Here is a 7,039-nt window from a genome sequence, read left to right as displayed (position 1 = left end):
GTGGGCTTTCTCTAGTTGCGGCGAGCGGGGGCCACTCTTCATCGCTGTGCGCGGGCCTCTCGCCGTCGGGGCCTCTCTTGTTGAGGAGCACAGCCTCCAGACACGCAGGCTCAGTAGTTGTGGCTCACGGGCTTAGTTGCTCCGCGGCATGTGGGATCTTCCCAGACCAGGGCTCGAACCCGTGTACCCTGCATTGGCAGGCAGATTCTCAACCACTGCGCCACCAGGGAAGCCCCAGGAAAACTTTTTTAAATGATCTTTTGGGTTTCTTTTAATCTCCTAGTCATTCTTTTTAAAACTTCAATAATACTGGTGTGTTAGAATCTGCATAGGACTGCTGTAATGTAGGGGGTTTGTCATTTGGGTCTAGGTCTTCATAATGACATTCAGTTAAAATCACCAGCCATCCTACTGAATGGGATTAAGCTACGTGGTGTTTCCATCCTGATTGCACGTTACCTCAGTGGTGAGCTTTAAAAAAACCACGGGTACCAGGACCCCGCTTCAGCATCACTCCTGGGGAGGACATAGAGGAGGGTCGGGGCATTTTTACTTTTTTACAAACCCCTCAAGTGATCTCTGTAACCAGGGTTATGAACAACTCAACTGGATGGTGTAACTGACTCATTGGTGCCAGTTCTGGAAATAGGAGCTTTTGCTCTGCAAACGAGTAGAGGCTGACATGAGGCCGCTCGCACTTCTTCAAGAAAATAAGCCACCCGTCTATTGTGCAATGAGTTTGATGCTAATTTGATGTGACTGGGAGACTGGCAAGGCAGCCCCAAACCTGACTCTTCCCTCCTCCTCCTTCACAGCCAGGCTTCTCAGACAGTTATGGTCATTGCACTTACGGCCACAAGGGGGCGGGCCAGATCCATTTAATAACAAGGCAGCTTCAGTTGTCACTGGCTGCAACTACCATTTTCTGACTTGTCACTGATAAAAAGTTTGTAAACAAAGACCACAGACTCTTAGGACTAGATGGAATTATGAGAGATCATCTTGTTTATTGATTGTCAACCTTTTTTCAATCTTCTCCCAAAGGAGGGAGATGCAGCCCACTTTTTTTATTGTAATTCTGACTTTCTGCCGTCTTTCAGAATCTAGATAAAATAGTAAGATTCTTACCTCAGACACATGGCAATGCTTCTGTTCAAAAAATTAACAGTGATGCATATCCAAGAATGCCATTACTGAAGGTAACAGAGGCATATTTAAAAGAAAGTAGTATGACAGATCTGTTCCCTCATTTGTTTGAGTTACCTAAGAAATTTTTTTAAAGGGTGGAGTTGGGGGACGGGGGAGACCAAATCAAGATTTCCAAAAGGGAAAAAGTAAAATGCTTTATGTTTTATTTCTGTTTTTACACCTCTGAGCGTATTTGTCTCCATAAAAGCTGAAGTTTTATAGCTAGACTATCACTGCAGTCTGAAAAGCAGGTATCAGTCATAAATCCCTTTGGGTCTCTCAGAACTGATTTGCTCTCCCTGCCTTAGTCTATAGATTGTCACAAATGATGGAAGCGCTTCCTCATGGGAAGTTGGATGGAAGAGGAGAAGGCAGAGAAAAGAAAGATGGAGTGAACACTTTGAGCATCTTTTTTGCATATGTGCTCTCCTCCTGGGTTAGCCGATTAACCTTTCAATTAAGGATAAAAAGACTAGCACTACATTTTGTTATGCCTTAAGAAAGAAAATAGACAAACTAAAAATCAAAAGCCTTTGCAGCCACAAAACATACACCTAAGTAATGTTGTTTATAATTCAAATCTACTAACTAAATTACATATATACAACCATCTCCAACATTTTGGAAGATATAATTTTAATGAGAAAGTCATAACTGAAACTTCCTTTGACCCCATAGATAATGTTAATGGCCAAAGTGAAGAGAATAGTAAACTCATTCTTACCCCCAAACTGTTCTTCAACTTTGAACATCACACAAAGCCAAGGAAATTTCCTAAGTCCAGATTTTTTTGTGAATAATAGCCGTGTAGCTAATAATGAACCAGAATTAGTGGAATGTCTTTCACCAGATATGTTTGTAAAAGATTATTCAAAGCCTGTGCATTTGGAATCAAAACGTGTGCATGAGATTTACTGCACAATTTTAAGTCCAGATTCTCTCATAAATGATAATTACAGACTAAATTAGGATCTAGAATCAGAGTCAATTAGTCCAATTCTATCCCCAAGTCAATGTGTAAAAGATAACATGGCATATATATGTATATCTCAGCATATATGTAAATTATCACCATCATCAAATGAAAATTCTCAGGCCTCACAACCTCCTCAAGATGAGAGAAGAAATGAAGTTTTACCTTGATTCCTGAATGTCAGGGTTCAAAATCTCCAAAAGCTATTTTTGAAAAATCCAAGCTTTAGAAATGAAGTCAAATTATTACACTTTTAAGAAAACATAACCAGCCTAAATTTTCTGCAGTTCAGGATATTTCTAATCACAGCCATAGTAAACAACTTAAGTGATGACTGCATGAGGTAACCTAAATTACAAGACTCTGATAGTGCCTGGCACGAAGTATTCGACTATTAGCTGTCACTGTTATTTTTAATAGTATTGAATTCTTTTCTACCTCTTCCAACCTCTTTTTTGTCTTGTTTTTCTTATCTGTGTTCTTGGCTCCGGGCACTTTGCAGTTCAGCGAAAGGCCCCCCATTCCTGGTGTGTCACGTCCACTGCAGGGTCAGCTCAGGGTCACCCCCGCCAGGAGGCTGTCCTGCCATTTAGGTGACTTAGCTCTCCCTCCCCTTGTCCCATGACTCCTCATGTGTACTTCTCCTTATGTAGTGTATTGTGATTCTATCTACACATCTGTACTAGACCGAGAACTTCCTGAGGGAAGAAAATGTTTTATAAAAATTCAAATTGCATTTCAGAATTTAATTTTAACAAATCACATTCTTTAAGGGCTTAGCTTTCTAATTTATAAAGAGGGTGGAAGCAGAGAAACCAGTTAGGAGAGGCTCTCCCATTAGTCTGGGTTAGAGGTGATCATGTTGGAACCTGGACAATAGTGGTTGTGAGAAGTGGTTCGACTTGGGATACAGTTTGCAGGTGTTAAGTGTCCCGAGAGCTCCTACCAAGGATGAAGTGTCTCTCAGAGCTTACACCGCTCATTGCAAGTGAAATAGATTACATTGTGCTGCGTGTCATTTATTTACTTCTGCAAAAATGGTTAAAGCTATGAGAAAAATCTTGAAATTGACATTGAAGTTAAGCGGTTAATTCTTGGAAAGATGTGGGTGAGAACATTACAGAAATCTTGAGATTAATTCTTTAAACTTTAAGTTCTTCAAATATACTCTAGAAATGTTGTATTTCAGAGTTTGGCTTTGCTGCCTAAAATCTCACAAACGTAAACGTGATCATGTATGTATATTAAAGAGTGGAAGTATACTTTATTTAAATTATTTCATGTATGCGACTTTCCTTTTTTGCCACTGATTTCTCTCCGTGAAATTTTATTGACTATCTCTATTTGATTAGTTGTCTGAGCTTACTTGCTTTTCACTTGCATTTCAGGAGAACGACAGAAAGTCCTGAACCGGTTGTTGCCATATAATCCTTTGTGGTTACAAATCAGCCTAAAGGTAAGTATACCATTTGATTTTTGAAAAAAAGATAATTTTTTTATTATATACTTTTAATAGATTCTTTAATAAAATATGGTCTCACTTCTAAAGACATTTGGTTAGCTTAACTGACCTCTCAGTATGAAATTTAAAGTCCTTTAATAAATGCTCATTAGGTTAATAGACCCTGTCTTATATATTATTGCCATTTTGTTATATAGCAATTTTCCTGTTAGTTTCTTTTTTATTTATTTATTTATTTATTTATTTATTTATTTATTTTTGGCTGTGTTGGGTCTTCGTTTCTGTGCAAGGGCTTTCTCTAGTTGTGACGAGCGGGGGCCACTCTTTATCGCGTGCGCGGGCCTCTCACTGTTGCGGCCTCTCTTGTTGCGGAGCACAGGCTCCAGACGTGCAGGCTCAGTAGTTGTGGCTCACGGGCCTAGTTGCTCCGCGGCATGTGGGATCTTCCCAGACCAGGGCTCGAACCCATGTCCCCTGCATTGGCAGGCAGACTCTCAACCACTGCGCCACCAGGGAAGCCCTCCTGTTAGTTTCTTAAATATATAAGATGTGGTACCAGATGTAACAACAAGTATAATAAACTCCTTCCTGAGCATTTACAAATGACAATACTAGGATGTTTTAAATACATTTTCTAGTTTAAATTTTTATAAAACCCAGTGAGGTATGTATTATTATTTCTACTTCACTGACGAAACAGAAGCTCAGATGTTAAGTGACTCGCTGAATGCCAATGACTGGTCAGGACTGGAATCTACACCAATCTGATGCCACTGGAACCATTTTGATGGAACACTGCTCATAAAAACTTCATTGGAATTTGAGTTTTTCACATGGTGCATGGTTCAATAATATTTAGAATGTTAAAACTAACTGAATTAGAAAACCACTAGGGGACTTCCCTGGTGGTCCAGTGGTAAAGAGTCTGCCTTGCAATGCAGGGGACACGGGTTCCATCCCTGGTCAGGGCACTAAGATCCCACATGCCACAAGGCAACTAAGCACGCGTGCCACAACTACTGAGCTCGCACGCCTCAACAAGAGAGCCTGCGTGCTGCAAACTACAGAGCCCATGCGCTCTGAAACCCGCGTGCCACAACTACAGAGCCCACACGCCCTGGAGGCTGCGCACCACAACTAGAGAAGAGAAAACCTGCACGCCACAACTAGAGAGAAGCCCGCGCACCGCAACGAAGAGATCCCGCGTGCCGCAACTAAGACCCAAAGCAGCCAAAAATAAATAAGTAATAAATAAATAAAAATATATTTTAAAAAAGAAAACCACTAGGAGTTGACTGTTTTAAAAAATTAATCTTTTATTAAAATCCTCAATGTTTTCATTTCCTTTAGCCTTTAACTGGTGTATTCTTCTATTTTCTGTAGGTTTTTTTACCATTGTCATGTCGGAAAATCTGATGGTCCTCAGAGAGATGCATGCCCTCAGGATTCTGCAGCAGGATGGGCACAAAACCCAGGATGTACCTGTGGTAGCCAAGTCTATATATCAAATAATACTGCTTGTTGGTTTTTCTTTTAAATAGTTGCTATGCTTAACTTGTATGGTTTGTTTGTTGGTGTATTCTCCATTACTGAACTTCAGCTGTGACTTTACATTTTGTTCAGGCAGTTCAGTTTTATTTAAAAATGATTAATTGATTTTAGTTTATTAACAAAAAGATTTAATTGATTTTGATGAACTAGATTAACTCATGATGTTTAATTTTCTTCCTTCCCTCTTCCCTCCTTCCCTCCCTCCCTCCCTCCCTCCTTTCCTCCCTCCCTCTCTCTCCCTCCCTTCCTCTCTCCTTCTCTCCCTCTTTCCCTACTTCCTTTCTACAACTCATCAGTTCTCTACTTAGTGCAAATCCAACAGTGTTGACAGTGACCTATTTCTTGGCCTGGGTTTATAGCAGTTAGCTTTATAATTACTCATAATTATACAATATGTAATAGTTGTAAATTTTGTTTTGTGCATGCATATTTCACAGTATAAGGTAAAAATAGTCTACTTGCATGAAATTTATTAGTGGGAACCATCACTACATATGATTTTTATTTAAGGACTGGGTACATTTTAATATTAATTATCTTGTAAAAACTATTAACATATGAATGAATAGGTTCTTTTTTTTTTTCCTTTTGACATAAGCAAGTTTTCTGAGGTAAAACTCCCAACAGTATAAATGTACCCTTTAATTAGGTATGCAATTCAATGAGTTTTGACAAATGTATACAGTTGTGAAACCACTACCACTGACATAAAATATTTCTGTCACAACAAAGTTCCCTTGTGCCCCCTTGTAGTCAGTTCTCTCCTATTTACCCCTAGATTCTGGAAACTATTGATGTGATTTCAGTACCTTTAGTTTTGCCTTTTCTGCTGTGTCCCATAAATGGAATCATACAGAGGTAGCTCTTTGCGACGGGACTCTTTTATTTAGCGTAATGCTCTTGAGGTTCCTCTATCTCGATGCATGGCTTAGATCGCACCTCTTTCTTCACAGAGTGCTGTTCCACGGTAGGGGTATATATACGCACTCTGTCTGACCACCCCCCAATTAATAGCTGTTCGGAATTTTCACTGGAAAGAACAGGAAGGTGGAAATGCATATAGTGGTGGGGATTCATGTGAGGAAGGTGGATGTGCTGCTGTATCCTCAGTGAAGGAGGAGATGATAAACATTAGCTCAGAAGCAGATGGGGGAGGGTGTGGAGGGGACGTTTGGAAAGAAGGAAACAGTCGTCTTGGGGAAAGAGAAAGGAAGCAACTTCTAGGTAATTTCAATCATTGGCATAAAATCAGCCAGCCTGGTGGTGCAGGTTTTCTTTAGCAACGTCCAGCTGTGCAGGAAAGGAGAGGGCAGATGCCTGGATTCAACTTGGAATCCACATAGAGCTTCCCAATTGAATTCAATAGGGAAGAGCAGCAATAGCGTTAACGGCGTTTGCAACGGAGATGATACTGAGGGACCCGAGCTAGACGGGAGGGAAAGGAGACCAGCGTTGTGCTGGGTGACAGGCACGTGCTGAGGTCCCCTGAAGCGGGCACCACAGTGGGAGGAAGCTGTGAGCCGTGGACGTATTAAGTCAGAGGGCGTGGATGAATCCCAAGTGGCGGTTCGGGCTGGAAGGCTCAGACTGAGCAGTCGGTGGTCGGGCACTTTCTGAGGGTGACAGAGGCTAATCTTGTGATTGTGTGACGGGGGGGTGTGCTGAGTGGACCCAAAGGAAAGGGGGCAGAAACGGAGAGGTGAGGGGCCGGCTCTTTAGCTACAAGGCTGCTGAAGTTCTGAGATGGGGCAGGAGTTGAGGGAAGACCGGGGACCAGGTTTACAGACAAAACCCTGGGGTTTGGAAGCTGAATAGCCTGAGCTTCAAAGGAGCCAGGATCACCCTTCAGGGAAGATGGAGAGAAA

The 7,039-nt window shown here is 41.3% G+C and overlaps 1 pseudogene; it reads left to right on the top strand.

The window, feature by feature from the left end:
* The first annotated feature begins 1,184 nt into the window (after nt 1–1,184).
* On the top strand, nt 1,185–2,390 carry LOC137761845 (abnormal spindle-like microcephaly-associated protein homolog; annotated as a pseudogene).
* Nucleotides 2,391–7,039: the final 4,649 nt, after the last annotated feature.

The sequence above is a fragment of the Eschrichtius robustus genome, chromosome 3, assembly GCF_028021215.1.
Source record: "Eschrichtius robustus isolate mEscRob2 chromosome 3, mEscRob2.pri, whole genome shotgun sequence".
Classification (NCBI taxonomy): Eukaryota; Metazoa; Chordata; class Mammalia; order Artiodactyla; family Eschrichtiidae; genus Eschrichtius; species Eschrichtius robustus.
This window is presented reverse-complemented; position numbering and strand designations above follow the sequence as displayed.